We start from the raw sequence: 17,193 nt of genomic DNA on the forward strand, positions 1-17,193 counted from the left end.
GTCCAGATCTCCTGCTTTCTGGACCCTGGCCCTGGTCTGCACCATCCCATGGAATACCAGGATTTCTAAGCTGCTTTAGTTTCCTCTCCACTTATATCCTATCTCTCTTCCCTAAGAGTCTGCGCCATTTTCTCTGCTGCCTCTAACCAACCCTCTCTCCATCTTTAGCTCTACCAACTTGGTACAGACTCAGCTGATCACTGCCTTATACTTCCCCCTGGGATCAGCACTCTCAAAGAAACATGAGAAGGGGTGCTGGATTGTTTTGAATTCTCCATGAATGAACAAGAGTCTATATTTCAGACAGCCAAAGCCAGAACCCATTTAGAGCTTCCCGCACTAAGCTCATATATTTGGGATTTCAACCAACCCAATCAAATTAATCTCCTAGAAGTGATAAATCCCCACCTGGGAGGTTACCTAGCCCACTACTGGCTGACCCACAATGGCAAAGTGAGATAATGGCCAACCTGGGGCTTGACCTCCAGTATTGTGGCGTCAAAGCCAAGATGTGTTTTACCCCTTGCATTGGGCACAGAGGAAAAAAATTGCAAAACTTCTGCTCAGCGTTTCCACTGAGTGCTGGTCATCACAAAGCAGAACCTGGCAAACAGTCAAGGAAGGTACTTCAGCCTCTTATGGGAAAGCCATGGGCCTCAACACACTCAGAACCCCAGGTAATACACCTTCAAGTACCGAATCTGGAGTCCAAGGAAGATGGTTCTGGAGTGTTATTTAGTTCTCTTGGGTTTGCAAGGACTTAGAGAGCTTTGGGGAAATTTCGAAGGGGAGAGTCAAAACCTATTTCGTGAACCTAAATTTTAGAAGTCGTAAGGGCACTAAGTAAATATATGATTTCAGGGTAATCAGTCCTCTCCTGTTCCTTCTTTTGTAAAGGGATGAACTAGAAGTGGTCTGAAAAGCCAGCTCTACCGTGTTCTACTGTGATGTTCTGGAAAGTTACGTAATCTTTCTGAGCCCCAACTTCTACATCTGTAAACTGAGAATAATAGCTACATAAAGAGATTGCAGTGAGAATTAAATTAGATACTATGCGTGGAAAAGCATAGTCTTGCATCTTGAACTAAGTGGTTGGTAAATGTTTTTTCCCTTCCACCAACTCCTTCCCCTTGCATTCTAATATTCTCTGCTCTCTGACCAAATTTACCAGACGACTGCTTGCTTTTTTCTGATCCTAAACAATTCAGAGAAGGTTAGTGAGGTCATGGTGCATAAACCATTCTGAGGGTCGAGGGTGAGTTTTAGGTAAATTGTGGTTTTAATGCTTAAGAAAGAGCCCATTACTAGCGGGGGTTTCCATTTTTTGGTGGCAAGATGCACAAGCACAGGTCTGCAGTACCGCGCAGCTTCTCGGCTCTCAGCAGTCTTGTGGCTGAAAGATGTTTTAAAAGCTCCCGTTTTCAGAAGACCCTGTTACTGATTAACAAAGTGTCATTTCTATTTTTAGTTCTACAAAGAGAAAGGCAAGTGAAATTTGCCCCATCTCACCATCTCCAAATGGGCAATATTACTGAGCAATATTTAATGTCCTCACAACATCTGTTTGGTTTTTTTTTTAAATAGTTTTAGGTCCATATTGAAAGTGCAAGTTCATGGGTAATCCAGATGTCCAAAATCGAATGCCCAACTGGATATCCCCCTTCCAAAAACTCTTCCCCTCCTCTTTAGAATCAGAGCATTTGTCACTTGCCACGACATATATATTGAGTGAAGAAGAGATTAAGCTGGAAAATTCTATGTTTCTAAAATGCTGGCGATTATAGTGATAGGAGTGCACACTTGCAGAGCATTTTATAGATGGCAAAGCGCTTTCATTGCTAGTGTTTCTGTTAAGTTTCCCAAATACCCTGTGAGGTAGAGGTGGAAGGAAATTTTATCCCCAAATGATAGATGAGAAAACAGACAGTTTGAGGGTTTAAGTGACTTACCCACAATCAAGGTGTGTTTCCTGAGACACGGTGCCCCAGGAAGATCTCTGGCCAATTTGAGGTACAGAGCCGAGGAGTTCATCAGTTTCCAATCCCAGTAATACGTGAGCTACATGCTGGTCCACCCAAACTGGGAAGCGGGTAGAGGGACGCTTGGGCACTGCCCACTAGCCTACTCAGATGCTAGGTACAGGTTGGAAGGAAGAAAACAGGAGCCCCAGTGCTCAGGGACTGGGGGGCTCAGGGTAAAGGTGGTGTATGAGTTTCCTATTGCTGCTGTAACAAATTACCACCATAGATGGCTTAAAACAACACAAAGTTATTCCCTTACAGTTCTGTAAGCCAAAAGTCCAAAATTGGTTTTTCTGGCTTTAAAGTCAAAGGTGTTAGCAGAGAGGATTCCTTCTGGAGGGTCTATACAGAATGTGTTTCCTTGCCTTTTTCAGCTTCTAGAGGCTACTTGTACTCTTTGATTTCATCTTCCTCCATCTTCAAAGACCATCTCCCCGATTTCTGCTCCCATTGTCACACAGCCATCTCTCTGACTCTGACTCTCCCACATCCCTCTTACAAAGACCTCTGTGATCACATTGGACCCATCTGGATAATCCAGGAAAATCTTCCCATCTCAAAATCCTTAACATAATCACATTTACAAAGTCCGTTTACCATGGAAGGTAACACAGTCACAGGTTCCTGGGATTAGAACATGGGCACCTTTGGGGTCATTACTCAACCTACTACAGGTGACAAGGTGGCAGGTGGATGGTGGCAGCCGTTTTTTTGCTGGTAAATGCATCACTCGCATGGCTGTGTTTGTCTGTCTGAAAGCCACACTCTTCGCTGCCACCTGACATGTAGAGGCCAGAATAGAACCCATGTCTTCTGATTCCAAGTAAAGTGCTCTTTCAGGCACATCATACTGGCCATCTCAAAGCTATATTTACGTTCATTTTTTTGCAAATAGCGCACCCTGGTATAGATGGTAATTAATATTTGCATAATGCTTTAGAGGCTTAATGTCCTTTTCTATTTACATGAAGTCATTTAAATCCCTACAATAGCCCTTTGAGACCGTTATTATTAACACGTTTTACATATGAAGAAGCTAAGGGCTAGGAGGTGTGAAGTGATTTGTCCAAGGTCACCCAGCTGGTAAGGGCAAGACCGCAATGCAAATCTGAAAAGTTCCACCATGTGCAGCTCTAAATAATGAATCCACATTTAAGTTCACTTAGCTGGAGGTGGTAGTTTATCTTTTGGGGATACTATGAAAGCAGCTGGGATCTCCAGTATGTTTTTGAGAGAAAATTAGTCAATAAATGTGAAAGTGCTTTGTAGCAGTATGACTCACGACTACAGAAAGTTATTGATGGCATGATTCTCATCATCATTTTTATCATCATCATCATCATCATCAAGTGCCCTGCAGACCAAGAGAATTCAAACAGGTCAACATCTCTAATTGCTGTGTTTAAAACATTGACCCCAACTGTCTCGTAGTCCCTGGGGATGGTGGCTCAGGGTTCTGTGGTTTCTTGGCCACTGTGCAGGTGTGGTTGGTGGGAGCAGAGCTCTGAATGGAGAAGCCAAGGTCCTGTGCCCTTGCAGATAAACAGGGTGACCCCTCGCACGATGAAGTAGGCGTTCCCCGAAAAATCCACTTTGTGTGAAAGGACCCTAAGACCCTCTCAGGAGCATGGTGATATTTTATAGCTTTCACTGTTTTGTTTTGGTTTTTTTCATCTTTCTCTTTTTTTCAATGAGACCATTTGCTCTGCATTTCAAATGTGTCTAATTTGGTGGGGAGGGGGGGGGCTGGGAGGTTCAATGGTGGGTCCACGGGAGTGAGATGCAGAGCGCCACTGCCGAGGCCTGGCAGCCATCTGGCAGGTGGAACTCCGTTCACCCCCCCGCCACCCCCGCTTCCTCCCCTCACCTTTTTTAAAGAGAAGCAGCGAGCTTCTGAAATGTGCAACTTCAAAACCAGACCAGAAGTCTACTGAGAAGGAATAACCAAGACATCCTCCAACTGCGGCTGAGCAGTCAGCCGGCCCCCACCTCATTTGAGTGAGACCGCCAAGAGCCCTCACGTGGCGCTTGGGCCACAGGACCACAATTAGGAAACACTCCCTGCCCCTCACAACGGCCACCCTCGCTAGGCAGTGGGGACGGAAGAGAGGCAGGTGCATTCAAATCATCCTGGTCTGACCAAGGGAAATGAAGCACTAAAACAGCTTCACCCCACAATGAGTCAGGATGGGGGGAGGGAGCGTGAGGCCGGAGCCCTCTGACCCTTCTTGGGAACTGGCCCTGCTTCTGGTCACTCAGCCCTGTGAACCCCGTGTCCGGCCTGAGTCTCAGTTCTCGTGCTCCGTTGCTGTGGGACGGGAGGCACTACACTGCCGGGGGCCTCTCTTAACAGGTGTTCCCACCTGTAAGCATAGCTGCTTATCAGACAATGTGTCCCTGTCCCCAGCAACTGTCACCTCTGCCTGCTCCAACTCTACCCACACCTCAGGCCTGTATCCCACCTCTTCTAAGAAGCCTTCCCTCATGGCTCTGATAAATCTAGGAATCTCCTCTTCCTCGGAACCATCTTTATCCCTTCTCTCAGATACTTATGGATGACATTTTTTTTAATGAAAATAATTTCTCACCTATTAAGTCAGGCGCCCTGCTAAGCACTTTCACACTTGCTGTTTAATTTGCTGTATAGCACCCTGTAATATTAGACAGAAACTCCTTGAAGACAGAGATTGCGTCTGATTCATCACTCCATGCCCTGCCAGCCACGATGCTCTCGATAAATAGTTATTAGGTTAATAATTTTAGAAAATTATTTGAAAACATTGTAAATTAGTAGAGACTTTGCCGTCAGCATGGAATGACCTCTTGGTCCACATCCTACTCAAGGAAGCCAGGGTGACTTCAGTGAGAACCTGCCCTATGGGAATCCCTGCCTGCTTAAGGGACTCTTAAGAGGGAACATAGAATACACTCATGGTCTACCTTGGGGCTTCATCTATTCCAGCCCTGGAGATCTCCCTGGGGACACTCACTTGGTTCTAGAGTATTAAGTACCATCGATATCCTGAGGTCTCCTGAATCTCTATCTCCATCTCCTCCACCTCTCCCAACCACAGCATTTGTCTTCCAAAGGCACCCCTCATCTCCAGTGGCGTGTTTGTGTAAAAGCTTAAAACAGCAGGCTCAATAGAGAATTCCCTTTCCCCCACCTCTCACCCAAGCTTTACTAAACCTGCTCCACATCCTTTGTGTTCGGTCTCGGTTATGAGTATTGCATTCACTCCTCCTCTAGAGCTAGAGATCATGGGGTCATCTTCAGACACGTCCTTCCCTCTCCCTCCACAAGCCAGTCATCACACCCTGGGAGCTTGACTCCGGAAACTAATAACTCTCATCCATCCTGCCTCTCCATCCACAATGCCTTGGGCTCAGGCCCTCATTAGTTTTCAGCCGGACCACTGTAACTTCTGCTCCCTGTCTGCCACGTCTCTTTGTGTTATCTTCTCAAAAAGCAAATCTAACCAAGACATGTTCTTGTTTAGGAATCCCTGTTGATGACCTGCTGCCTACAGAATTGAGACAAAATTCCTTGATGGGAGCACATAACACCCTTCACAACCTGATCCCAGGCTTTATCGCCTGCCTCCTCACCTCATGTAGTTGCCCTGAACTTCTTACCCCAACATACCAATGTCTTTCACAATTTGGGGCTTTTGCACGTGCTGTTCCCTTTTTCTGGAATGTATCTCTTCCCTTCTCTGATTGGAAAACTCAGTCATATGTCATGACCTAAGTCCCATTTCACCATCTCTGTGAGGTCACCCTTCATTCCTTCCAGGCAGAACTTTTACTCTGTCCTGATCTCCCACAGCACTTGTTTATATCTCCATAATAACACTTACCACACTGTACTGTAATTTTCCTGTTCAAGTGTCAGTCACTCCATTATTTAAGATCCAGGAGGTTAAGAACCTGCACTTATTAATTTTTGATATCTCCAGGGTCTAGCCCAAGATCTGCTCACAGTGGACCCTCAGAAAAATATGAACCAAATAAATCACTGAATATACTCAAAGGTTCTCTACGGGAAAGAAAGTATTTCCAAGGTGAACCTGGCTCTGGATGCCCGTCCCAGCTCTGTTGTTAATGGTTAAAAGGAAGGCGGACTTTCCAGTCAGTTGTACTGGTGTTCAAATCTCTCCTCTACAACTTACTAGCTGTGTGATCTCAGGCAAACAGCTCCCAACTCTATGCCTTAGTTTTCTCATCTCCAAATGGGGCTAATAACTACCTCAGAGCATTGTCATGGATTGTATAAGAAGTTGAATATGTCAAGTGTGTAGCACAGGGTCTGGTACCCAACAAGTAGCCATGATTATGACCATGTATTAACTGTATGACCCTGGGCCAGCCCCTTCCTCTCCCTGGGCCTCCCTGGAAACTTCCTATATAAAATGAAGGTACAGACTGTTGTCGCTGAGGTTCCCTCAAGCTCCATCATTGCAAGACTTTACTGCCATCCAAACTTGTGGCATCACTTCATTCAGCCCTGAAACTTAGCCTGCCTCGTAAGATGAATTCTAATTGTTTCTTGAGTATAAACTTTGCTCACTGTAACCAAAGTCAAATTCATCAACCATACTGGAGTTCTTAAGGGCACAAACTAGTGCCTTTGCTCTGCTGCAGAATCTGGCTCAGGATTGGGCGCAGAGAGTGTACTGCAATCTACTTGGTGGAAGCAGTAGCAAGAAGGAAGCCTGTCTCTGTGGGGTCAGCACTGATAACAGGGACAGGACAGTGCAGAGTCCCAATCACACAATGTGCTTCTCACTTACATGACTTTATGAACTTATTTTGCAGTCCTATGTTTATCCCCCAGCTCATTCTTATTAATGTCTTATTAACATCTTAATTTGAACCGTGGCCACTGCATTTCACACAAAGAACACACATGAGTCTATTTAAATTCCTTTGGATTCTCCCAGACAGGAGGTGTCTCTCTCCCACATTTGCACATTTAAAATTAATTTTCGACATCTTAATATGATTATTTTTGTTCTTGTAAAGTAATGGAGTAAAAAAGAAAAATAGCTCGTTGAGTTTCTTTCCCCAACATTAAAAACAGGGAAAATAGCCAATTCTTTGGAAGCCAGTTGTTTGGAGTAAGATTTGAGGTCTCACTGAGTGAAATAATTAGGCACTTCTAAAGAATAAAGCAGCAAAGCACTGTGGGAAACAGCACACTCGGGCCATTCAGCAGAGCTCGGGCAGCTTTCCCGCTTCAGGGCAATAAATATCTCCAGAGAGTCACCCAGGGTAGGGGAAGGAACATGAGCGTTGGGACCAGTCAAACCTGGATTTAACCTCATCCCTTCCACTTGCCAGTTATAAGATTCAGGCAATTTCTTAAATTCTATGAGACTCAGTTTCCCCATGTAAAATGAAGATAATAGTACATACCTCATGGTGATGTTGAGAGAATTAAAACAAAATAATGTATATAAACACATAATTGATAACAATAAATATAAGTTCTCTTTTCTCTTCTGAGAGCATGGTACAAGTGGAATAAAGCTACGTATCTTTTTATCCTACCTTGTTCCACAAAGAAATTAAGACAATTTGCACTGATGCTTCTAATATACAAAAGTGAAATTAATGCAAAAAAAAAAAGAAAGAAAGAAAGAAAATGAGACAAAGCAAAGTAATGGTGCTAGAGTAGCAAGCTGGACTCAAGAAATCAGGTTGATTTGCAAAATGCATACAGAATCCTGTGGTCATGTTGTAGGGATGTGACAAGCTTCAGTGGTTGTAAGGTAACGTGTCATTCCAGAAAAGACCAGCTCTTCCTGATCGAAAAACCAAAAAGATGGTTTATCTTATGGTAAATGAGCACCAGGAGGCAAAACACTTAATTTCCCTCCTCTCCCCAGCAGTTATTTCACTGTGTGACCCTGTACAAATCACGTTACCTACCCTGGGTCCCCATCTCCTCATCTGTACACTTTGAATGTTGGATGAGAGGAACTCCAAAGGCCTTCCTAACCCCTGCATTTTATATCTCGATTCTATTCTGCGGAATGTCTACAGCTTTCTCTTCCATGCATTTGCAATTTATGTGACATTCTCCTCGGAATTCGTCAGTCTGCTCTAGCAAAACGAGTTCTTCACTTGCAGCTGTAAGTTTACTTCCTCTTAGCCCAGCCATGGGCCACGTGACAGAACCTAAGGAACCAACATTCACAGCGTAATAACCACTTGTTACTTAAATAAACCTTACAATGGAACCATGAAAAGCAATTAATGCTAACTTGGGCATATCTGGATTTACTCAGAGTAGAAGTATTTTATCCTCAGCCTTCTCTTTTTCAGTCTCAACTTCTAATTCTGTCCACGTTTTGTTATATATTCTATGTAAATTTTTTATCATTTCCTTTGTTCTCAATGGGAATGCCAAAGAATCTAAGTAACAGAGAGATAGGAAGCAGCTGATGAAGAAGCTACATATATACTCTGCTCATCGGAACCAGTTGCTCAAATATGACTCTGGTCTGAGTCTTTAGCCATCGATTTTTGTTCTGGTTCATAACAGGGAGTCAACTGAACTGGCTTTGATTTGGGTGGCTGGGTTGGATGGAGAGGAGAGATGTTTGGACATTAGGAAAAGTTCCTCCTCTATAACATCTGTATCATCCACCACTTCCTTTGTGTCTCCTCTGAGCCTGCCCTCCTGCAAATCACGCCCCCCTTTTCTCAGCAGGAAAAACTATGCCTCCCACCTGCCACCTTACCTCCTACTACTTCCTTCATGACCCCTACATTCCTTCAGATTCTGTGTGCTCTTGCCCATGGCTGTCCCTCAGAAAGGGTAAGTAACTCACCCAGGAACACACAGCCACTAAGAGACAGAGCTGATGTTCAAATTCTAGTTTGCATCACCTCAAAGCCAGCAACTTAATCCTCACTATTAAATTGAATCTCCAACAGAATGTTATACTAAACTCTTCTGTGAAGACTTTCTCAATTTCTCTATTGAAATGTCTTGTGTGTGTGGTGTGTGTGTGTGTGTGTGTGTGTGTGTGTGTGTGTGTGTGTGTGTCTCAGTCCTTCAAATACACCAGTGGTCCCCACAGTGGTTTGCACATTAGAATCACCTGAGAATATTTTAAAACTTCCAAAGCCCAAGACATACACCCTAAAGAGTTAAATCAGAACGTCTCTGGGGCTGGGATACAGTCCTCAGTAGCTTTATAAGCTCCCCAGGAGAGCCAATGTGCAGACAAGTTTGTAGCACTGCTGTAAGTGGGTACAGCTCAGCCTTGTATCATAATTACTGTCCTATGATTATAAGCTGTAGGCTACTGGAGAGCAGAAATCTTATTTTATTTAAATATGTATCCCTCACAGCACCAAGATAAAAGTAGTAGCTCAGTGGATATTAGTAAATGATTGCATCTGTCTGATTTAGGTTCTAACAATTTAAACATGGACAAATGAACAAAAGCCCAAATGACAGGATTGGAAATGCCTGACGTTTTGGAGTGTTTCCTGAAGTGGAAAAGGCCAACAAACTGTGATTGCTTAGGGTGACAATAGAGGGCTCTGATAAGGTTTTTAGTCATGTTTTCCAATCACAAGAAAAAGTAAAATGAGAATGGTGAGTCTCTATTTTTTTTTAAATCAATTTATCTATTATTTATTTTGGGCTGCATTGCGTCTTTGTTGCTGCCCACGGCTTTCTCTAGTTGCGCCAAGTGGGGGCTACTCTTCGTTGTGCAGCTCAGGCTCTAGGCGCATGGGCTTCAGTACTTGTGGCTCGTGGGCTCTAGAGCGCAGGCTCAGTAGTTGTGGGGCACGGGCTTAGCTGCTCCGCGGCATGTGGGATCTTCCCGGACCAGGGCTCGAACCCGTCTCCCCTGCATTGGCAGGCGGATTCTCAACCACTGCGCCACCAGGGAAGCCCATGAGTCTCTAGTTTTAATCTCTGCTAAGGAAGTGGGTCTAGGCTGCCACAGAAGTTGAGTGGATTAGACCTTAGGAACCAACTCCTGATAATCCCGAGTGAAAAATTCTAGAATGCTGACCAAAGAAGTCCACAGAATCGTCTTCTCGGGAGAGGTTTAAGAAAGGATGAGACCACATGTTGCTTTCAGTTGTTAACTGAAGAGGTTGGATAAAACTTCCACTATGAACTACAAAGAGAATTTTATTTTTTCAGGCTGGCAATGTGGTGAGTCCCTGATTCTTTCTGGGGATTACAAAACAATCCACTGTATGGGGTCCAGGCTATAAATTCAGGCTTGCAGACTGCTCAAAAGACAGTTCGAGAAAGCAAAAGGCAGACTGTCCAATCTGGCTGCTCTGTGTGCCAGGAGTTATTAATTATGTCTGTTCTAATAACAAGAGCTGGGAAGCAGCAAACTCAAAACATGCAAGGAAAACAAAACAAAATAAGATGGTGCTTTGCCTTAATGAGAGGAAGTAAAAGGCAGCAGTTACAGCACCAGTCTCAGTAAATGGGGTATAAACCCTGCCAGCAACAGATTTTAGCTGCAACTGGGCATGGTCACCATAGCAGCTACAGAGGCCATGGAATCCCAATGGACTCTCCCAACGTCCGTCCAGTGACCAAGGAGGTCATCTTCTTTCCTGTGCTTTTCTGGAACGGATGAGGGAGCATGCGAGGAGTCGTTGAAGGGATGTGACAAGTTAGGATTTGCTGTTCTGTGGATCATAAATTATCCGAGTTGGAAGGGACATCTACAGATCAAATAAATAGTCCAACCTTACCCATTACGACACATGAAGAAACTGACTTCCAGAGAGGTTAAGTGACATAACTCAGGTCACACAACAATGACAGACCAGGATTAGAGTTTTCTCCATTCATCTCCTTGCTGGTTAATAGTAGGTTCCCTTTCTTCCTCCCTAAGAAACTGACTTTTCTTAGACTTGTACCAGATCCCTGAATAGGCAGCAGCCTCAATAATGCATCTGCTTAGGTGTTTTAGCCTCCCTTATCGATGTGGCCCAGGATCAGCTCTGTTTGGTGGGTGGTTATCCCCTACTCTTCCTAGAACTCTTCTCATGGACGGAACCTCAGAAATTCAGGCTCTGGGATGCCTTTCTAAGAGTTTCAATGCTGCCTAAGAGTTCTCTAAGACCAGAGCCTTGGACGCCTGGGCTCCACTCTGACCCACTGGACCCTGTGCATATTGAGGCCAGGAACTAGGGCTTATTCATCTTCATACCTTGCTTGTCACTCAGAAGATGCTCTGTAAATTTAATAAATGAAAAGGCCCAACACTTAAAGGGAGAACTTTACAAACCGGAACTCAGAGGAGAGCAACTAGGACTGTGAAAATCTGAATAGGATAAGGGATAGATTTAAAATGAGATATCCAACTTGGAGAAGAAAATACGCACTGGGGAACTAATTTCCCATCTTCCAATAGTCAGTGGGCTATCTTGAGGAAGACGAGGAATGGGAGAAGCTATGGAGAATTACTTCAGATTAATAGAAGCAGCATTTGGCGGGGGAAAGCAGTCAGCATCCCATCTCTAGCGAGGACCATCTCCTGACAGAAAATTGAAGGGAGGAGAGATCGGCAAGGGGTGGAGCTTGACCCATGATTTCTAAGTCTAAGGAAGCTTGGCCACCTTGGAATAGAGGGCACTTGGTGGCACTTTGATTGGAGGAAACGTTGAAGGTAAGGGGTATGTATCTGCCGTGAGCTGAACTGGAGACCATGTTAGAAAAAAAATTGAGTTCGAGGGTAAGACAAGCATGCTTGGCTCTCCTAAGAGCTCTCTTTCTATAATAATAACAATACTGGTTATTGAGTGCTTCTATTTGCCAAGCACTGTATTATAACTTTAGCCTGACCAATGATAGCTCCGATACAGCAACAATCAGGAAGCCCCATTTCGCACAAGTTCAACTTAGAAAAAATTGATTTTAAAAAACACGCTGGCAAGGTTTCTGTGAAACTGGCACACTCCCGCATGGAACACAAATTGAATACAAATTGAAACAATCCTTTTGGAGAGCCATTTGGCAATACTTTTCAAGAGCCATAAAACACATCTAATAATCCCACTCTGAGGGATTTACCCTAAGGAAAATAACTCTAAGAAAGAAAAAAACCTATATGTTCAAAGCCCTTTAAAATATCAAAACCTGGAGAGAACCCAAATTCCCAGCAGTTTGGGAATGGTTAAATAATTTATGATATATTAACTCTGTGGAAAATTATGTAGCCGTTAAAGTGATACATGGAAGGACTGAGACAACATGAAATGCGCACAACAAATAACATTCAAGGATAAGAGTGGAACGCAAAATTGTACATGCTCTCTGATTACAACTCTGTGAAAACACTTACGGCTAGAAATTGAAAGGGACAACAGAGAACTATAAAAGAAGTATTTGTTTTATGAGATTTTGTAGATAATCGTTGTTTATATACTTAAAAAAAAATGAAAACAGAGAACTCTTGCCTTAGCTAAGGAAACTTGAGAACCATTGCATGTAAGTTAACAAGCACCGTATAGGTCCTGGGCTAGCACTCTCATTTTACAGTTAAAGAAATTGAAGTGCTGAGAAAAGTATCTCGTCTACCCCACAAGGTTAGTGGCTGAGCCGGGTCTAGAACAGAAGCCCAAGGAGAGGGTCCTTGGATGGTTATGTTCTAGAGACTGATAATTTGTGGAAACACTTGGAGTGAAGAGAGCAAGAGGAAAGATAGGGTTGCCTGTCATAAAAATTCTCAGATGTGGGTAGTAACATCAGTCCGTTAAGAGCGTAACCTTATCCTCTGTCTGCTGAAGACCATCTACCATTCACTCATTAAGTACATAATGAGTCTGCAAAGGGAGGATCTGTTTTTCTGCCTTTAAGGCCATCTCCTCTCCGTCCTCATTACCATTTCCTGAGGTCAAGGTCTTGTCAATCATTCTGTAAACACTTTGTGGGCACCCGTTAAGTCCCAGGCGCTGTACCAAGCCTAGAGACACAGTAGTGAGTAAGACACACATAGCTCTGATCTGATGGTGCTCTCGTTGTAGGATTGGAGACAGACCATTCACATGCAAACAAATAAACAAGATGATTTAATACAGTAGTAAGTACTATGGAGAAAAAAAAACAAACAACAGGAATTTGTGATGAAGAGTACAGTTAGAGGACAAGTACGGAGGGTAGTAAGCAAGGAGGTGATGTGATCTGATTTATATGTTTGAAAGCTCACTGTCTGCTTTTATTATTCTAAGACAATTACAACCAGCCCTTAGCAAAGGCTGGCCAAAGAGGTCTTAATAAAATGTAAATTTTATTTGAAAGTTTTGAAACTTTCAGAAACTCATTGTCACCCCCAAGATCAAGCTCAGACAGTAGGCACAGCTACTGAGATCTCCACCCAAGGCTCTGCATCACTTTCGCTGCAGCCCCAGGACACGCCCCACCTCCCACCCCACCCAGCCTCTTCCGGAGCCCCTGAGAATGCTCACTGCCCTACTAGCATGCTGCCCGCTCTTCTGAGGCTGGGCATTGGCACAGGCTGCCCTCACTCTGTGATACCCTCCTCCCTCCTTTATAAAACCCTCTCCCTTCCTTTAAGGTTGTGTTTCCCTTCCTTTAAGGTTATGCCTCCCCTTCTTAAAAGTCTTCTCCCACTGTTCCATGCAGAGCAAATTAGTCACTGCCTTCTATGTGCTCATGACACATTTTGTTCACACTTGCATTATAACATATCACATAGGATTGTAATTATTTGTGTGTGTGTGTGTGTGTGTGTGTGTATGCATGGCAAGCAAAGAACTTGCCTTAGTTGTGCTTTCTATCCAGAGTCTAGCAGGGCTGGCCACCTACTGTTAGTGGCTACTTAGCAAATGGGTTGATTGATAGACCATTGGATGGAAGTTTGGGTAGGTGGATGAAGGAATTACTAAATGGATGAATACAGTCTATCCCCCTCATTTTAAAAGCAAGACAATTCTAATCCGGTCTGCCATCTGTGAAATGAAGAATCAGACTAGGTGATTCTGAAGGTTACCTCCAGCTCTGATGTTCCAGGTCCTGAGAGTCCATAAATCACGCGTGGTTATTGCCATTGGAATCAGAAAGCCTTCTTGGCTTGACTGCTTGAGAGAACTCAAAGGGCTCCCAGGTTCATGATTAAGGATCAAAAAGCCCCTGGAGCCCAGCTGCACTGGCATAAATAAAGCCTGGGCATGGGCTGGGTGCCCTCCTGTCCCAGCTGGCAACACTCATAGCCTGACATACCTGCTGAGGGAAGAAGCCTCAAGCAGAACAGGTTTCGAGCTGGCTCAGCAGTAGCACAGCTATACATGCCTGTAAATTTCCAGGGCCGAGTGAGGGCCTGGAGAGGCAAGCATGGGCCACCATGTTACACAGCTCCAGTGGCTATTTTTGCTTACCCATCGTCTGTGGGTGTGGTTGTCAGGACAGACTTGTGTAGATTTAGGTCAGAGGTGAGGACAGAAATAATTCCTAACTCAGCTTTTCATGGAGGAGAAAAGAGCGAGGACACAGCATTCCCTCCTTATCGGGCTAGAGGAGAAGGTGACCAGAGATTCAGTTCAAGCCAGAGAGCCTGTCTGCATGGCAGTCACATGCTCGGCCCTCTGTCAGGGGCTGTGCAGAAGGCAGAGAGAGATGAAATGGGTCCCTCCTGTCCTCAAGGAGTTTATACTTGAGTGAGGGAGGTCCGTGATGTACTTAAGAGACGTAAGTTCTTTGGGGAGCAGAGAAGAAAGGAAGTCCATGTGGGTGAAGGTTGGGGAAGGAAGGAAGGAATACCTCACAAAAAAGGAGGTGTATGCAACAGACAGAAATGGCATTGACCGTGTCGGTCAGGAAGGGTGCTCAAACAAGGGCATGGAGGGATCGGAGTCAGAGCAGTGGAGGAAGGTGGGCAGTGTGTTTGGCTACGGCAGAGGTTCATAAGAGAAGGAAAGGGAGGGAGAGGTTTCACCATGCTGGAAGAGGTGGGGCAGAAGGGGTCAGCCAGGTGTTAGACACCTGCCTCGTTATTTATTCACACAATATTTATCCAGTGCCAATTTTTGCCAGGCCCTGTTCCTACGTTTGAGTGTCAATATCCAAGGTTTAGAATGCATCCTGTAAGCAATGGGACCCACTGGAGGATCCTGAATGGGGATGAGTTTGACAGTGTGGAGAACCTTGCTCTTCCCTATATGACCTCTGTAATCCCTTCCTAAGAGGTTATGTGATCAATTACTATTTATAATCAACACAAGACTTTTACAGGAAATATCAGGATACACACACACACACAGTTCTGAGAATAAGTCTCCTGGAGTTAAAAAGATGTGATATAGAACACCAGATACCAAGAGAACCTTTCTGACAACAGTAACAGCAGGAGTTGGGGCCCTCAGACGCTAGGATGGGTCTCCTGTGAGATTTCCTCTGGAAGGCAGTAGAGATCTTAGCCCTCTGGTCGCTCATGTGCAAACAGCAGATTTCCAGGCCCAGGATCAAAGGCAGGAGAGAGCTTGCAGAGACTGGTAAGAGGAAAAGAGACAAGTCAGAATTTGAAACCATGGAAAAGAAAACACTTCTAAACCCAAAGAGCAGCTCATTTTAAAGGGATTGAGGCCTGCCTTTCAAAAATGTAATCAGCATTAAAATCATTCATTTCCTTCTTCCTCTTCTTGCACAGGGAGTGGCTTTACCGTAAATTAATTTGGAAGTTAAGTGAGTACAAACTTACTTTTGAAAGTATCCAAGAGGCAGAAATAGGAATGAATCAAGCTGCAAAACAGGCAGCGCAAAAAAAGATGCTAGGAATTTTAACTCGTCTGGTGGCTTTTTATATGTTTACTCTTGCTGATGTGGAGAGTTGTATGGCTCTTGGCTATTTTTTTTTTTTAACATCTTTACTGGAGTATAATTGCTTCACAATGTGTGTCTTGGCTATTTTTGAAAAGTTTTCATTTTGACTGGATGCTGGGGACGTCATTGGTCCTTTACCCTGTGAACTGTCTGAGAGCTACGGCCAGGCTTTTATGCAGAGAGGACTTTGAGAACCTTCCAACGGTATTGATAATGGTGGATTCCCAGAGTCCATTCAAAAAGGGGACATTTCTCCTCCATCTTGACTTCCTGCTGTGCAGAAACTCTGCCTAGCGGTAGGAGTCAGACCTCTAGGCAGAGCACTGCCCTTAGCCTAGGACATATGGGTTCTGCACCAAGTCCAACCCTTAAGAGCCACGAGACTGGCAGAGTCACACTCTCTTTCTGGACCTTAGTTTTCTTTTATAAGAATCCAGGGAATTCGGCATGTTATTTTTGTGGCCCCTGCCAGAACTAATGAAATGAACTGTGAATTGAATTTGTTCAGACGCTTTAGCCAATTCAATGAATCAGATTCTTTTTTTTCCTGATGTCCATGAGGGGAAAAAAAATGGTAAAACAATAACTTACCATTTACCAGACACTAGGCTAATATGTTTACATTTATTATTTCACCAACCAACATACTGATATCCAGGACGAAATGATTCGACTAAACCACAACAACAATTCCGATGGCCTGGTGGGGAGTTAGTACAGAAGCAGCCCAATTTTCCACACGTTCTGCATTTGCACCCAGGATCCCAGAAAATGAGGTTATGATCTTAATGCTAACACTGAATGCGAATAGATGTTGAAGTATCTTATGAATTATCAAAGAAAGGTTAAATCATACCAGCGTATGATTTCAGTGTTTAGCAAAGTGCGTTGTAATTTACTATTTGGAAGCCAAGCAACAGTAAATGATATAAATAGTAAACAGACAAACCAGAATTTTCCGTTGCCCAGAATACCCCATTCCCTAGCCATCTTAGGTAAATGGGAATTTACTGTGGCATCAAAATAATAGTAACCTCTACAGAAAATATACAAATCAATTTTCACTGCAAAGTAAAAGAGCTGTTACAGTGGAGGATTACTGGACTGAATGTCAATATTATGACATAGTATGAGTGTGTTTCATGTTTGGCAATTGCAATCATTGTTGCTTTTGCTGTGGTCATCCATTTACAATGCTTGGTGTCAGTTGATTTATCTCTTGTAAAAATAAAAGACAGTGTGTGTGTGAAAAAATAAAAATAAAAAAAATAATAGTAGCCTCTAAAGACTAGATTCTGGGAGTCTCAGGCTTGCCAACTGTCCAGCAACGGGTCA

Source organism: Eschrichtius robustus, chromosome 6 (assembly GCF_028021215.1).
Source record: "Eschrichtius robustus isolate mEscRob2 chromosome 6, mEscRob2.pri, whole genome shotgun sequence".
Taxonomy (NCBI): domain Eukaryota; kingdom Metazoa; phylum Chordata; class Mammalia; order Artiodactyla; family Eschrichtiidae; genus Eschrichtius; species Eschrichtius robustus.